We start from the raw sequence: 13781 nt of genomic DNA, 5'->3' as shown, positions 1-13781 counted from the left end.
GCTAATATACACATTTTTGCAAGCACTTTATCCTAATGTAATGCATTTGTCTATGTTATTTTCACTCATACATTCATTTTTATGCACACTTTCCCCTAAAATGTTTGTTTATATTTAATTAAATTTTTATACCGCCCCATATCCGAAGCTCTCTGGGCAGTTTGCAACATAAAAATCAATATACAATAAACATTTGGTACAATGTTTGGTACAATGAAAAGGAAAAACATCACATTTTAAATAAACATAACTAAACAATAAATCTCAGCAATGTACATAATAACAGAATAAACAAAACAAACCGAATATAACAGTTATAATAAAAATGTCTAAAAATATTCTCCAATGTCCCATTGTGCTTCTCCCCACCTAACCCCATATTCTATGCATTTTTTAAACATTGCTTGGTTGGGGAATTGCATCGTGAAACTCAGGTAAGTGCGAATTTGGAAGGATGGCTGTGTTTCAGTGCTCATATTAAATGAGAACTGAACTGAATTTCTCCCCCATCCCTAACAGAATGCTCGTCTAGACATAGTTTAGCTCGTCTAGACATAATATACGTAGGTCATACGTACTTGTAGTTATCCAGTGGTTGTTGCTACACATTCAAATGACAGGCGGTAAGTCCTCATTCCATTAGCAGGGATGCGCCCTTCCAGTGTTGTAGGGTCAATCTCTTTGCGGTTGTGAGGGCTCTCAGAAACCGCTTTCGTTGCTCTTCAGTTAGCTCTCATAACACTGGAATGTACTTCACAATTATATGGGCCTCCTTAAATCTTAAAAGCAGTATTCAGTACCAAATGAATGTGGTCCAAAACCTTTTGCCCCAAACAAGTAGTTTTTGTTTTGTTTTACGGGACATGCCTAAATCATGTATGTCAAATCCGTTTGATCTGTGCCGCATCGCAGCCAAAGCAATTGCCGATGTAGCCAGTATCCACTCTCTGAGGAAGCAGGGAGAAGTCCAATAAGTCTGGAAGAGCCATTTCTGTTGGATCAAGCATAGGTTTTATCAAGTTTTTAAACTCTCTTAGTTGAAAACAAAGTCAGGTGTGTTCACTATCCCTATTCACTATTTTTCATGAAGGTACTCATTCAACTTTGCTGTGTTTTTTCCCCCTGGTTTTGTCCACGTATTTCACCATCTGACAGGAATGTCTTTGCACACACCCCTTACAAAAATATTTCGTGTGTGTGCACATGCACACAAGAATACCTAAGTGCATCTGACTGCAGTTTTAAAATATGAAGCTGCCACCCCCTTTCACGGATCACAGGAAGCTACTTTCATTGGTCCACCCAGAACCTCTGCCTTCCTCCTCCTCTTCCTCCACTGATTTGCCAGCTTCCCATTTCAAATTATCTTTGCTACTTCCTCAGCAGCAGTGCAACCACTCCCAGCATTTCCAGGGCCATTTTTCCTCAGAGAGTGGCATTATGAGTGAGGCGGCCCTGGAGAGCACCCACACTGGAACTGTGTTGCCGCAAGGGTGGCAAATAATCTTTAAAGTTTAACAATCTCCGCAAATGCTGCAAGCCAGAATGGTCAGCCAGAGTTTTGTTCTGGTTTACCATCCTGGTTTTTACAGGGCAAGCAGTAAACCAATTTGTCAGTTCAGATGTAATGGCAAATGATGGTTTAAACCAGGAAAATAGGTAGGGAATCATAACCCATAAGGGGAGAGGAGGGAGGAGCCTGGCTGAGGCTCATTCGCAGAGTGCCAAACCATGGTTTAGCATTTAAAGCAGGTCGGTTCAGATGTGAGTCTGACTTCTCATTATAATGCTTCTCCCTCATCCCCCATCTCTCCCCCCCAGCTGACCCTGAGGAGGTCAGTTCCCCAAAGGCCTTCTCTCTCTCCATTTTGCCCTCCCCACCCGCCACGCCTCATAATCTTGTAAATTCCTGGGCTGTGTCACCCTTTCATCGCATCTTGTATATCGGGGCTCTGAGACCACCTGGCACTGTGGGGTCAGAATAACTGCAGTCACGGTCTGCTCTGCATTAATTAACCTTTGATCCTTAACGGGCACCCCAGGGGAGGAGAGGCGGGAAAGCCTCGTAAAAACAACAGGGAGATTAATAGCAAGTGAGCAATTTCGCTTTCAAGACAGCTGGGGAGAAAAGGAGCCCATCAGATGGGGAGTGAGGGTGGGTGGAAAGGAGGGGCTAGCAATCTGGGGACAGGGAAGCATCTTAGGGTGGAACAGCAAAAGAACAGTGAGAAGGGTTGCCAGCTGATGGGAGGAACCAGCCCAACCTGCTCTTGCGCCTTTAACAGCAGTTTGATTTGCAGAAATGAGCAGGTAAAGCTTTTCACAGCATGGGGATAAACTACCATGTGTGTGAAAGGCATAGCTGCAGAGGCTGGTTGAAAAGTTGACAATCCTAGCTGTGAGTCCAAATTTCTGTCTGGCTCTGTGACACAATTTTAGAAATTGATCTTAAATAGTGATGTGCATGTCACATGCATCAAAATGTTTGAAAACCATCCTGTGTTGGGATTTATATCTATAGAATTCACAAAATCAAAGTATGCATTAGTATCAGAAACATATAGATTCTCAGGCCAAAAACTAATCATTAATCATTAATATCTTAGTTATGAATGTTACTGATACTTATACAGGATACTTATAATGGTTACTGTGCCATTTCCCCATCCCTTTTTAGTTCAGTATTAATTGATCTGACAGCTGTTTGTTTGATAATATATTTCAATGTAAGCCTATGAATGTTTACTTAGAAGTAAGACCTCCCCACTGTGTACAATGGGGTTTACTCTCTTGTGTGTTTAGAATGACTCTTTTATTGCTATTCAGTTTTTTTTAACTCGTGCTTTTTAAAAAAAAATTCTGGTTGCATATTCACTTTCTCCCATGCAAAGAGTATTGTTTTGTGCTATCAGCTATCTAGAAAGGTTTCACTGATTATTTAAATTTAATCAGTTAATGGTATGAAACCAAATTATTAATCATGCTTATTATCAGCATCTCAATACTGTTTCCTTTTTAAAGATATTAAAATAAGGTTTTAATAATTTTAATAAGTAGTTTAATAAACAAAAGCCACACTTGGTGGGAGGGAGGGGTGAAGATCTCCATGTTGGTTTCTCTCTATTTCTCCTTTTTCATATCTTGAGTTTAGTTTGCATTTTCACAGCAGGTTTTGACACCCCCCCAAAAAAAAGTCTTCATAAAAATGCATCAGTATTTTAGCGTGAATTTATCGTAATGTACTTATTTTTGCTAAGCAAATTTCTCTAATGTAATGCATGTTTGTATGTTATTTCCACTAATGTAAGTATTTTTATGCATACTTTAGCATATGCATTTTGGTACACATTACTTGGCAGGAGAACTGCAGTGCAAAATTCAGGGAAGTGTGAATTTCAAAGAATGGCTGTGTTTCAGTGCACATATTGTTTCAGAAAGTCCAAATAAGGTAAGTTCACCTTTAAATTTGAACTGATGGGAGTCTTTATTCTAAGATTAATATTCCCTATTACAATAATGTACCTTAGCCACACTGGATTTAAAATCCGACAATTATTATTTATTTAAGATAGCTTATCTCCTGCCTTTTATCTAAAAAATAGTGTACTCAAGGAAGCTAACAATAAATTCATAAAAGCCATTTTAACAAATACAAGAAAGCAACAATAATAAAACCATATTTTGTGACAGGGATGGGTGGCCCTCCAGATGTTGGACTACAACTCCTGGCATCTCTGACCATTGGCCATGCTGGCTGGAGCTGATGAGAGTTGGAATCCATCTTTGTTATGGAAGACTGAGGTATCCCAGCACTGATGTCAGCCAGGCATTATCTCCTTCACTTGCCTGTGGCTATTGTTACTATATTTTATTTCTAAATATATATATACTGCCAACCCATATAAAATATCAAGATGGTACACAACAATATCTACAAGTACAATAAATCATAAAACACCATTAAAAATTCAAAATAATTTAAATATCTGGCTAATATGCCCATTTTATGCACATTCACTATTGCTTTTAATGATGTTTGTATTGGCTTTTAAATGTTATTGTGTCTTTGTATGTTGTAAGCTGCCTTGAGGTACTTCCATGAAAAGTGTAGCTTATACTTTAATAAATAAATACATAAATAAAATTTGCCCCACAGTTAGGCCTTGAGCCCTTTCAGTACCGAGCAACACCCTTGGCCAAGTATGGCTGCTGTTACTTGAAGGAAAACTAAACTGATTTCACTTGGATGTGGCAGCTAGAGACTAGAGGCTCACTCTGCTTTTGGTCTGTGTTGTATTCGCATGTGTTCATTCATAAATCCATTCTGTTTCATTTCCACATTAATCTGTAATTTAAAAAAGAAATCTGCATAGAAATCCCCATTTAAATAGGCCTCACTGAATGGCTTTTCTCACAAAATGCCCATTTCAAAATGGATTTTCTCTCAAAATACACAAAAATCAAATTCCTCACGCTTCTCTAATGACAACTCTGCTTTGAATATAAAATGGAAGGAAAACCTCTCAGGTAAGACTGCAATCCTTTGCTCCCTAATTTGAGTAAATCTCACTGACATCAATGAGAATTATTTTAGAGCAGCCTTCACCAACTATGCTAGCTGAGGCTGATGGGAGTTGTAGTCCAAACATCTGAAGGGCACCAGGTTGGCAAAGGTTGCTTTAGAGTAAAATGCACAGGATTGGGCTATAGGTTTCTTTTTCTACATATTTGGCATAGGAGGATGGAGCTGGTATGTGCCTGTATGGACTGCTGCGTTGGCTGTCTGTGACAGTCCTGTTTATCAGTCATGAGGGGACTGAATCTGTGGCTCAAACTTCCATTAATCCACTGATGAAAGCTCGCAGATTCAGCATTTTCACTTGTGCTATTTTTATGTTCGCTTTGGGGTAGCTTCATATTGGATGTCATTGCAGTTTTCAAGATTTCAGACCAATATTTGTCAGGGTGGTAGGTTGCATTGTTGAACAATGCAACCTACCACCCTGACAAATATTTAACAGTCTGCTCTAATTTCTTAGATAGTATATGTTCCCATTAAAAGAAAATCCTCTGATTTCACAGTGAAACATTGATAGGATTATATATTTAATCATTCATTAACTCAATAGGCAATGTTTTTGATTGCCACCGCTGTGTTCCAAATACTGATTTACCCTACTATGATCATGCAACATTTTTATATGCTTAGTTAATGTATTTGATTTTTCTTCTGATTATTTGATATGGATACGTCCAGATGATCTTTCCAGGGAAGGCATGTGTGGAGTGCGGAATTTCAAATTGGTGGCAGGGACTACTCAAACCTCCACCCCAACTCTGTAAACTCCTCCCCTGAAATTATACAAGGTCATCAGGACTCCCACACATCAAATTAATAAAAAACAAAGGCCAAATTTGGACTGGCTTCTGTGCCACTGCTAGTCTTTGCTTGTGAAATACGCATTGGTTTAATTCAGGGGTTGCTAACCTTTTTAGGCCTGTGGGCACATTTGGATTTTTAACTGAGAGCTGTGAGCACTCTGCCCTCTGATCACAGTTTTAGTTTATTTTTTGTTAGGTTTTTGTTTCAATACAGTCCCTCCAGACAGTAATAATGTGGTAGCACTGGGGAAGCATCACAGAACAAACTATGGCAGGAGAATCCACCACTAATGCATTATTATTGTGTCAAGAAAAATTGAATATGTTGCAGAATTTACCTGCAATAAAACACCAGTCTGGCCCTGTATCAATTTCAGTGTGCCCCTGTGTCTCCCCTTACAGTCTGCCCTTATGTGTTTGTTTGTGTCTGTGAGTGTAGTTTGCTATATTTAAATCATCCCCATTCCTTGGGATCCCAACTCCTTGGTTGTGGGCTCTCACACATAGCCATAAGCCTAGTAGTTATAAGTTTACAAAGAAGTGTGTGAATATCTCTTTAAAGACAATCAATAGACTTCTCTGAGAAATAGCTAGAGCAAGAAAAGGAGGCTTGCCTCCAGACCAAGGATAGAAGGATCTGTCAATTTTGGCTCTCTCAGTTTTTCATTTTTATACTCTTAAATTCAGTTCTCCATATTTCTGCAGTAATTTTCATTTTTTAAAAAGAAATCCTCGCGAAAATTCTTTTTCATCATTGAGAAACACATTTTTGTATGCAGTATTGACTAATGTACACATTGTTGCAAGCAATTTCCCCTAATATAATGTGTTTTGTATGTTATTTTCACTAGTATATTCATTTTTATGCACACTTTACCCCAATATATGTATTTTCATAAACCTTCTTTGGCTGGAGAACTGCATTGCAAAATTTGGATAAGTGTGAATTTCAAAGGATGGCTGTGTTTCAGTTCTTAAATTGTTTCGGAAAGTGCAGATTTTATAGATTTGGTTTTAAATGCAAACTGAATCAAGTTTCTCCCCCATCCCTGCTCCAGACCAATTTATGCATTATCTGATCTATGTGTTGGGCCACACCTTCTGCCTTACGTTTTACAGCTTTTGTTATATGGAAACAGAGGGTGCCGCCAGACTGCTAATATTTTGTGAGAGAGATTCAAGTGCATACTAGAAATTTAGGTTTGTGCAATTAAAGTGCATTAAAGCACTCTGTTGCCCTACCTAGCACAACAAATCCACTTAAAAAAAAAGGAAAGTGAAGAAATGCACTGAAAAGTGAGGATGATTAAACAAATGATTAAAGGGAAGACATGTAAACATCCCAGAAGTAAATCGGAATGAATGCTCATTGTCATATAACATCTTTCCCCACAGACCACTTGGAAATTGCTGAGGGCCTGGGTGGATCACCTAATGATTTTTCTGCCTGTTGAAGCAGTTGTAATGTGCTGTGCTAGATGGTGCATGATTTTTAATGGTTTTTTAATTGCTTCTTTTCTTTCTTATATATTGCATTGTATTGAATTCTATGGAATTCAAATTGTAATGCAATAAATTACATAAGACATTAAAGAACCAATAAAATACAGTTAACTCAGTATGAATATTTAATACGATAGATCTCATACCATAAATCTACAGGCATGCCACGGACCACCTGAATGAAGCACATGAACCACTGGTGGTCCCTAGACAGCAGTTTGGGAACCCCTAGGTTAGACCGCCTTACAACAGAGACAGAAAAGTAGGCCTGACAAACCGAATATGGACCAGCATGCATTGTGATCTCTCAGATACTGGGATATCTATCTATCATCTGTCATCTCTCTATCTCTCTATCTCATACCTTCAACCCTGGGGGTTTCCAGGATGGGAAACATGGAGATGCAAGCAGTTACATTTCCCCTCCCCAACCCCCAAGTCTATGGCTTGTAAGCACACTAATTGCCAGAGCAAAGCACTTCCATTAGCCACACCTGGAAGGGAAATGGGTTTATCTGCCGATCAGTTTTGAAATCTATTTGAAGCTGAATTAACCAAAAATAAGTACTTAAGATGCTCCCACCAGGTTTTACCGTAAAAGGGGTTAGGCTTGACTAGCATCATGTGCCCGTTTTCAGAAGAGAGAGGTAGAGATGCACTGGAATCAGCAGAACAGACAATGAGTGTGTTTCTAAGCTAGGTTGGTGCTGTACCATAGATGCCCAGGAGGGCAAAGCTGCAAGAGAGCTAACAGTGCTTCCAGACTGTCACTGTTTTTGAGTGGGATGCTAACAAATGCAGGTTACACAGTTATAGATGATTGGGAGGTCTTGTATAACAAACCCAATTCCCCAAAAGATCTGACTTTTTGCAATAAGGAAGGTGATGGGAAAATGCATTGGAAAGTGTGGGATAACACTTGCTTTGCCACAATATCATCTAACCTCTTAACAAACAAATCAGAATGAATGCTCACAAAATAGCCAAATAGCCAACTTCGTCTAATCTCCCTGTAGACAAATTGGGATGAATGCTTAATAAACAGGTAATGAAAGCACCCTGATCCTCCCAACTCACCCTTCCAGGTCTCGGTCATACATACCAGGTTGGCTCCTTCATCCAAAATGAAATGGTGGATTATAGCTGTTTAATAATAGCTGTTCCTCCAGACAACCTGTTTAATTATACACTGACGTGGCATTAAATAGCAGCATCTCAAGACCCAAGGACAGAGCTACTCAGATAAGTGTGACCAGAGACGGACTAGAAGATGGAATAAATGTTAAACATCTAACTTATCTTCCTGTCAGCCAGTCAGTCTCCACCATATCTCTCTTCCTGTCTGAAATGTTGCGTGCTAATTTTAATATTTTTTATTATTATTGTCAGCCACATTGAGCTCAGTGTTGTTGCTGGAAAGGTGACATACAAGAATCAAATCAAATATCTCCTTCATTGGTAGGTGGTCAACAATCACAAGAAAATATTCTGATAAAGCACAACTTCCCATCCCCAGTGTCCAAGCCTTTTCTCTCTTCTCTTTCAAGTTCCTTCTCAAGGGTAAAAACAATGAAACACAAATACACATAAACCCCCTTCTTTGTGTTTTATATGTGCGTGTGTGAGAGAGAATAACACGCGTTGTGTCTCACTATTCCACACGTATAATAATGATGTCTCCAAATTGTGTTTGTTTCATGGTTCATGGCGTGCATGGATCCATTTTTCTTTTACCACCCCCCTCTCTTGCTCCACTTGCCCACCTGTCCGCATGTGTTTCGGCATCTGTCTTGTCATGGCGTTTGTCCTCCTCTCCTTGACACACCGTTCATCACTGTCAGAAGCCCACTCGCTTAGTCTGGTGCCATCGGAGAATGTCACAAACAGCCACAGATCAAAGCTCCAGAGTTCTGGGAAGCTCTTTCACCACCACCACTGGCTCATGGTTCCAGGCCTGGGTGAGAAACCTGAATAGCCAAACTTGCATAGCTCATTAATGCTTCAAGAGATCATTGGAGGCTCTATTTCCCCTTCCCCATCAGTGGATCCAATCTAACTCCACCAGGCGACCGTCTGCCATTTACCCAAGGGCTTGTAAAACTCACCAAACTTCCTCATAAACTCCCAGCAAAGAGGGTTTCATTTTTAAGAAACTCCAGCCCAGCTGATATCGGATTCCAGAAACCTCGGTGGAGAGAGTGGTGGACACGGTCTCCAGACACGGCAATCAGGGGGAAAAAAAGGTTGGTTTGTTATCATCACTGTGTTGTGTCACTATGTTATTGTATCGCATCAGGGTTTTTTCCCCTGCATTCTTTTCCCTAATGCATGATAAATTCTAGCACAACCATCATACGCAGCCAAAACCGAAAAATGTGATCGGAGAAATATTTCAGACAGCAAAGTCTGCAGTATTCATGTGGATATGTTATCTACATTATATCGGCCTTACCAGTGTTTTGCAGAATAATGGGAGATAGATAATACCCCAGCTAGCAAATGCAATAGAATGCGGACACAGTTATCGGAGAGCGGGATGTGTGGCACCAGAAGCCTGCAGTGTTTATATTGCAGCATTATCCAAATGAAGCCATAATAACTCAGCTGGTGCAGGCAAGGAAAATTAGACAGAGATTAGCCAAGCGACTTGGAAAGCTAATGTATTGGTGCTTAAATAGCTAAATATATCCATATTTGCAGCAGATATTTGTAATAAAATGTATAATAGATGCAGGGATATGTGAGTGGTTTTGTAGCTAGCTGCTCAGTCATTGTTTATATTTTTGGGCTTGGTGACAGTTTTGTGGAGAACCAGAAAAGCTTTTCAAGGTTTCCTAAAAGGTAAGGGGGAGGGGAGTTCCTCCAAGTGTTTGAGTCTCAAAATCCACAAATCTTCCATCACTTCCCCTCCATCTTCCTGAAATCATAAGGAAATTTTGAGCTGTCCCAAGTGGCATGTTGAAAACATTGTGACCGTCCATATAATGTCTTGTTAGTTTATTATATTCACCGCAGCTCCCAAAATGAACAGGAGCTGGGCAGAAAATTCTGCAAATGTGAGTGATAGTTGTAGCTATGGCAGCTTTATGTTGATGTTAGCTAGCTAATTTCGGTGCAATGGAGTCTATACTACTTCAATACACACAAAAATATTTGTCCTTTCGTGCTATGCAGGGGTTGAAGCGTAAATATGCAGAAGCTTCTTCTGCTATGTATATATAGATTTTATTCCTTTCGAGAGATTTAAAAAAAAAGTAGTTTCTGAGGAGGAGGAGAATCCAGTCTTACATGTCTGTACTCATATTGCTTAATGAACAATTAGGTGAAAATCCATTACAGAGCCATACCATCCTCAGTCTTGCAGCAGGCAGGCCCCTGGTTTTGGGGAAATCCAAAATCTTCTCTCAATATTTATTGTTGCTGACCCTGGACACTCGCTAACATGAGGTTTGTGGGAAATGCACTGAAGAAAAAATATGTTTAAAATTTAAGATTTCATCTCCTCAAAATAAAGTTGAAAAGGGGGTTTATTCTGCCCCCCACTGCTGCCTGCAGACAGGCTATTGTGCTTTGAAAGGTTTCTCCTTCATAACTGGTACAGTTAGGATTTGGGTAGAAGTTCCTTCACCACCTCTATCAGCAGCTACGTATATAATGTATGATAAGCAGGTGTTTTATTTTAATGGTACAGAGGAGAGTTAGTATATTTACTGAGAGTAAATTGCACCAAGTTCAATGGCACTTATTCCCAAGTAAGGGTTTACAAGATTGTTACAATTAAGGAATTGTTCCAATTCTAGGAACAATGCAAGAATCGACATTTCCGTCTCACACACACACACATACAACATTGAAGCAAGAGTTAAGAAGATGGATACATACTTCAGGGATTCTTGTGAACTTGAAGATTTAGCTCAACATCCCCATCCAACATTACATATACTTATTTTACATAGGGTGGAATATAGCGGAGGTGAAAATGAGAAACAAAACTAGAATATTTCCAGAGGGTCTAGCAGTCTGCATGCTCCATTTTGGAAACCTTTGGATTGTGCATTTTCCTATCACTTAGAAACACACATTTTGTATATGTGAAATCTGTCCCCTTTTTCTGTGGGTCATAACTCCAGTTTCCATTTTTGTAGTGTTTTGAGGCTTAGCAAATGCAAGCCAATTTTTTAGATCTGGTATTTGAAGGATCTGCTCAAGTATTAGATACAAATTCAGTGCATTCCCTCCACACACATTGAGAAAACTGATAGATTTGTTTGTTTTCTATATTTTTATCCCGTTTGTCAGGCAATTCTTGTCTCCCAAAGCACCTTACATCAATTTAAAAAAGGAAAGAAAAAAAAGAGAGGCTGTCCCTACCAATCTTCTCCCGTAATGTTTACCTGCAGGAAAGTGCTGGTTGTTTTGGACTCTAGGACATAGCTTCAATCCACATCAGGCAGAAGTAGCACCAGATATTTTGCTGCCTGAAGCAAGACAGCAAATTCCACCACCACCCCGCCTCACCTACAAGTCAAGGTACATAGTACCCAATCCTGACCGTGTTGTTTTGACACCTGAAGCAGAAAATCACACACACACATGTCTCCTTGGGAGTACTACTACTGATAAATAGCTGGCCATTTGCTGTCCTTCCATGACACCCAAAATCAGATGCCTGAGGTGCCTTCCTCAGTCTGTCTAATGACAGAACAGGTCCTAAATTCATATTGCAACCAAGAGGTCTTCTGTATCTTTAAAAGTTGTGCAGGGGGAAGGGAGAATTCCACCTTGTGGTTTTTCCCATTACAGGGTTGCAAGAACACCTGCACTTGGCTGACTTTCTCTTCTCCTAAAGATACAGGATCAGTCTCAGGTCCTGAACCTCGCAATCCTAGTTCAAAATATACTTCAGCAGCTGCAATCTGCATGAAGTGGCAGACTTCACACCACATGGAGCCTGAGCTTCCATGCATGTGTGTTTAGATATGTGGGTAGTAGAAATAAGAAGCATCCACTACCAATTCAGACAGTTAACTTCTAGGGCAGGATTGGGGAACCTGTGGCCCTCCAGGTGTTGCTGGACTCCATCTCCCATCATTCTTGACCATTAAGCCATGGTCACTGGGGCTGATGGGAGTTGGAGTCCAAGAACACCTGGAGGGCCACAAGTTCCCCAACCCTGCCCTAGAAGTTCACTGTCTGAACTGGGAGTGGATGCTTCTTATTTCTACTACCCACGTATCTAAACAGGTTCCACACCCTTTTCTTGGGATTTTGGAGAAGGGCTGTAGATCAGTAGTAGATCATCTGCTTTGCATTCAGCAGGTCCCAGGGTCAGTCCCTGGCATCTCCAGATAAGACCAATAGAGACTCCTGTCTGAAACCCTGGAGAGACATTGCCAATCAGCATAAATACTGAGCTAGATCGACCAATGGTCTGACTCAGTATAAGGCAGCTTCCTGTGTTTTCCGAACTCAGCCTCTCAGGAACATCAGTTCTGGAAGCACACACACTAATGAAAGCTTAACAAGGGAAAATCAGGACAAAAATAGAACAGTGGGTTAGCAAGGAACATTAAGAAAACAGACTGTCTTGGTAAATGGGGACAGGTGGAATGAATTGTGGACCACAGTGACTCAAGAACTGTATATGTATTCTATTCAAATTACTTGGAATATAAGCAATTGAACATGTATTGCTCCAAAATATGGGAAACTTGTATCATTGATCAATGGCGCTCTCTCTCTCTCTCTCTCTCTCTGTGTGTGTGTGTGTGTGTGAGAGAGAGAGAGAGAGAGAGAGAGATCACATTTAAAACTGAGATATGATGGCAATCCATTTTCAATGTTTCTTTTGGTTTCCCTTTTAATATGAAACAGTAAGGGCTGCTGTTCAGACCAAAATCAGAGAAAGCTGTTGCAACTGTTTATATTCATGGTAGGCTTGAATATGAGCCCTTTCCCCACTCTCCACAAAAGTTAATAAAAAGGAAGTCAAGCCTTCAGAGATCTCGCTCAGATGTCTGACTTTCTTATTTACATACATAACCAGCAAGGCAGTTATTTCCACCGCAGCTCAAAACGTACTTACTTGTAAATGTCACATGAATTTCTGTGGGATTTGTTGGTCTTCAGCTATTCCCCCTCCCCAGTTTACCTAAACATCTGACAATAAAAGGCACAGTGTTTTCTCCATTTCTGAGCAATCCAAAGCAGCAAGCAGTAGATATCAGATTAATTGTATTTTTTTTTTATTTTAACCCACCCTCCCATGGTTTAACAACTGGATAATATGCCATGGATTTAAAAACTGAAGTACCTTAGCCTGTTCATTTTAGATGGGGAACAAGGATACTTTTTTAAATGCCTGCCTACTCTTCCCAAGTATATTTCTGATCCTATTTCTTATATTTTGTAGTAGGCTCAACATGATTAATCTTTCTAAAATTTGGAAGGGAGGAAAAAAACAAATTCAACCTGCTGTGAAAAAAACACATTATTGTACGCTAAAGTATATTCAAAGCAAACAGCTGATGGAAACTCACAAATTATGCACACACTCCAGACTACCTGAAGGATTTTAAAGACCAATGGATTTCAGTGAGAGATTTACAGGGCAATCCTATGCATGCTTATTCAGATGTAAGTTCCACTGTGTTCAGCTGGGCTTGCTCCCAGGTAAATGTGCATAGGATTGCAGCAGTGTGCTTCACTTTTGATGGATTGTGGCTCTCTGATTTTAGGAGAAAAGCTGGGACCCAGTCCCAGGAAAAAAGGAAGAGAAAATATTTGTCACAGCTGTTGTCTCATTGTTAACTATTGTCAAATGTATTAACGGGATGATCATTAATAACATTAATAAAAATAATAATTTGACACATTGCTAAGAGTGTATTTTGAAA

General features: G+C 39.8%; 1 protein-coding gene across 9 annotated transcripts in view; it reads left to right on the top strand.

The window, feature by feature from the left end:
- Nucleotides 1-13781, top strand: part of NTN5 (netrin 5) — a 58545-nt gene that overhangs the window by 8613 nt on the left and 36151 nt on the right. For 2 of the 9 annotated variants that reach the window (XM_061590446.1, XM_061590444.1), the window contains exons 2-3: nt 3360-3448; nt 3691-3801. The exons of 2 other annotated variants lie outside the window; for them this stretch is intronic. The gene's annotated coding sequence lies outside the window, so the exon portion shown is untranslated. Of the gene's footprint in view, nt 1-3328; nt 3449-3690; nt 3802-9106; nt 9129-13781 lie in introns of those variants that run through there. 5 more of the 9 variants (XM_061590448.1, XM_061590447.1, XM_061590445.1 and 2 more) reach the window with 4 other exon arrangements.

This window comes from Rhineura floridana, chromosome 11, assembly GCF_030035675.1.
Source record: "Rhineura floridana isolate rRhiFlo1 chromosome 11, rRhiFlo1.hap2, whole genome shotgun sequence".
NCBI classification, from domain to species: Eukaryota; Metazoa; Chordata; class Lepidosauria; order Squamata; family Rhineuridae; genus Rhineura; species Rhineura floridana.
Note: the sequence above shows the minus strand (reverse complement) of the source record. Positions and strands in the feature narration are given on the sequence as shown.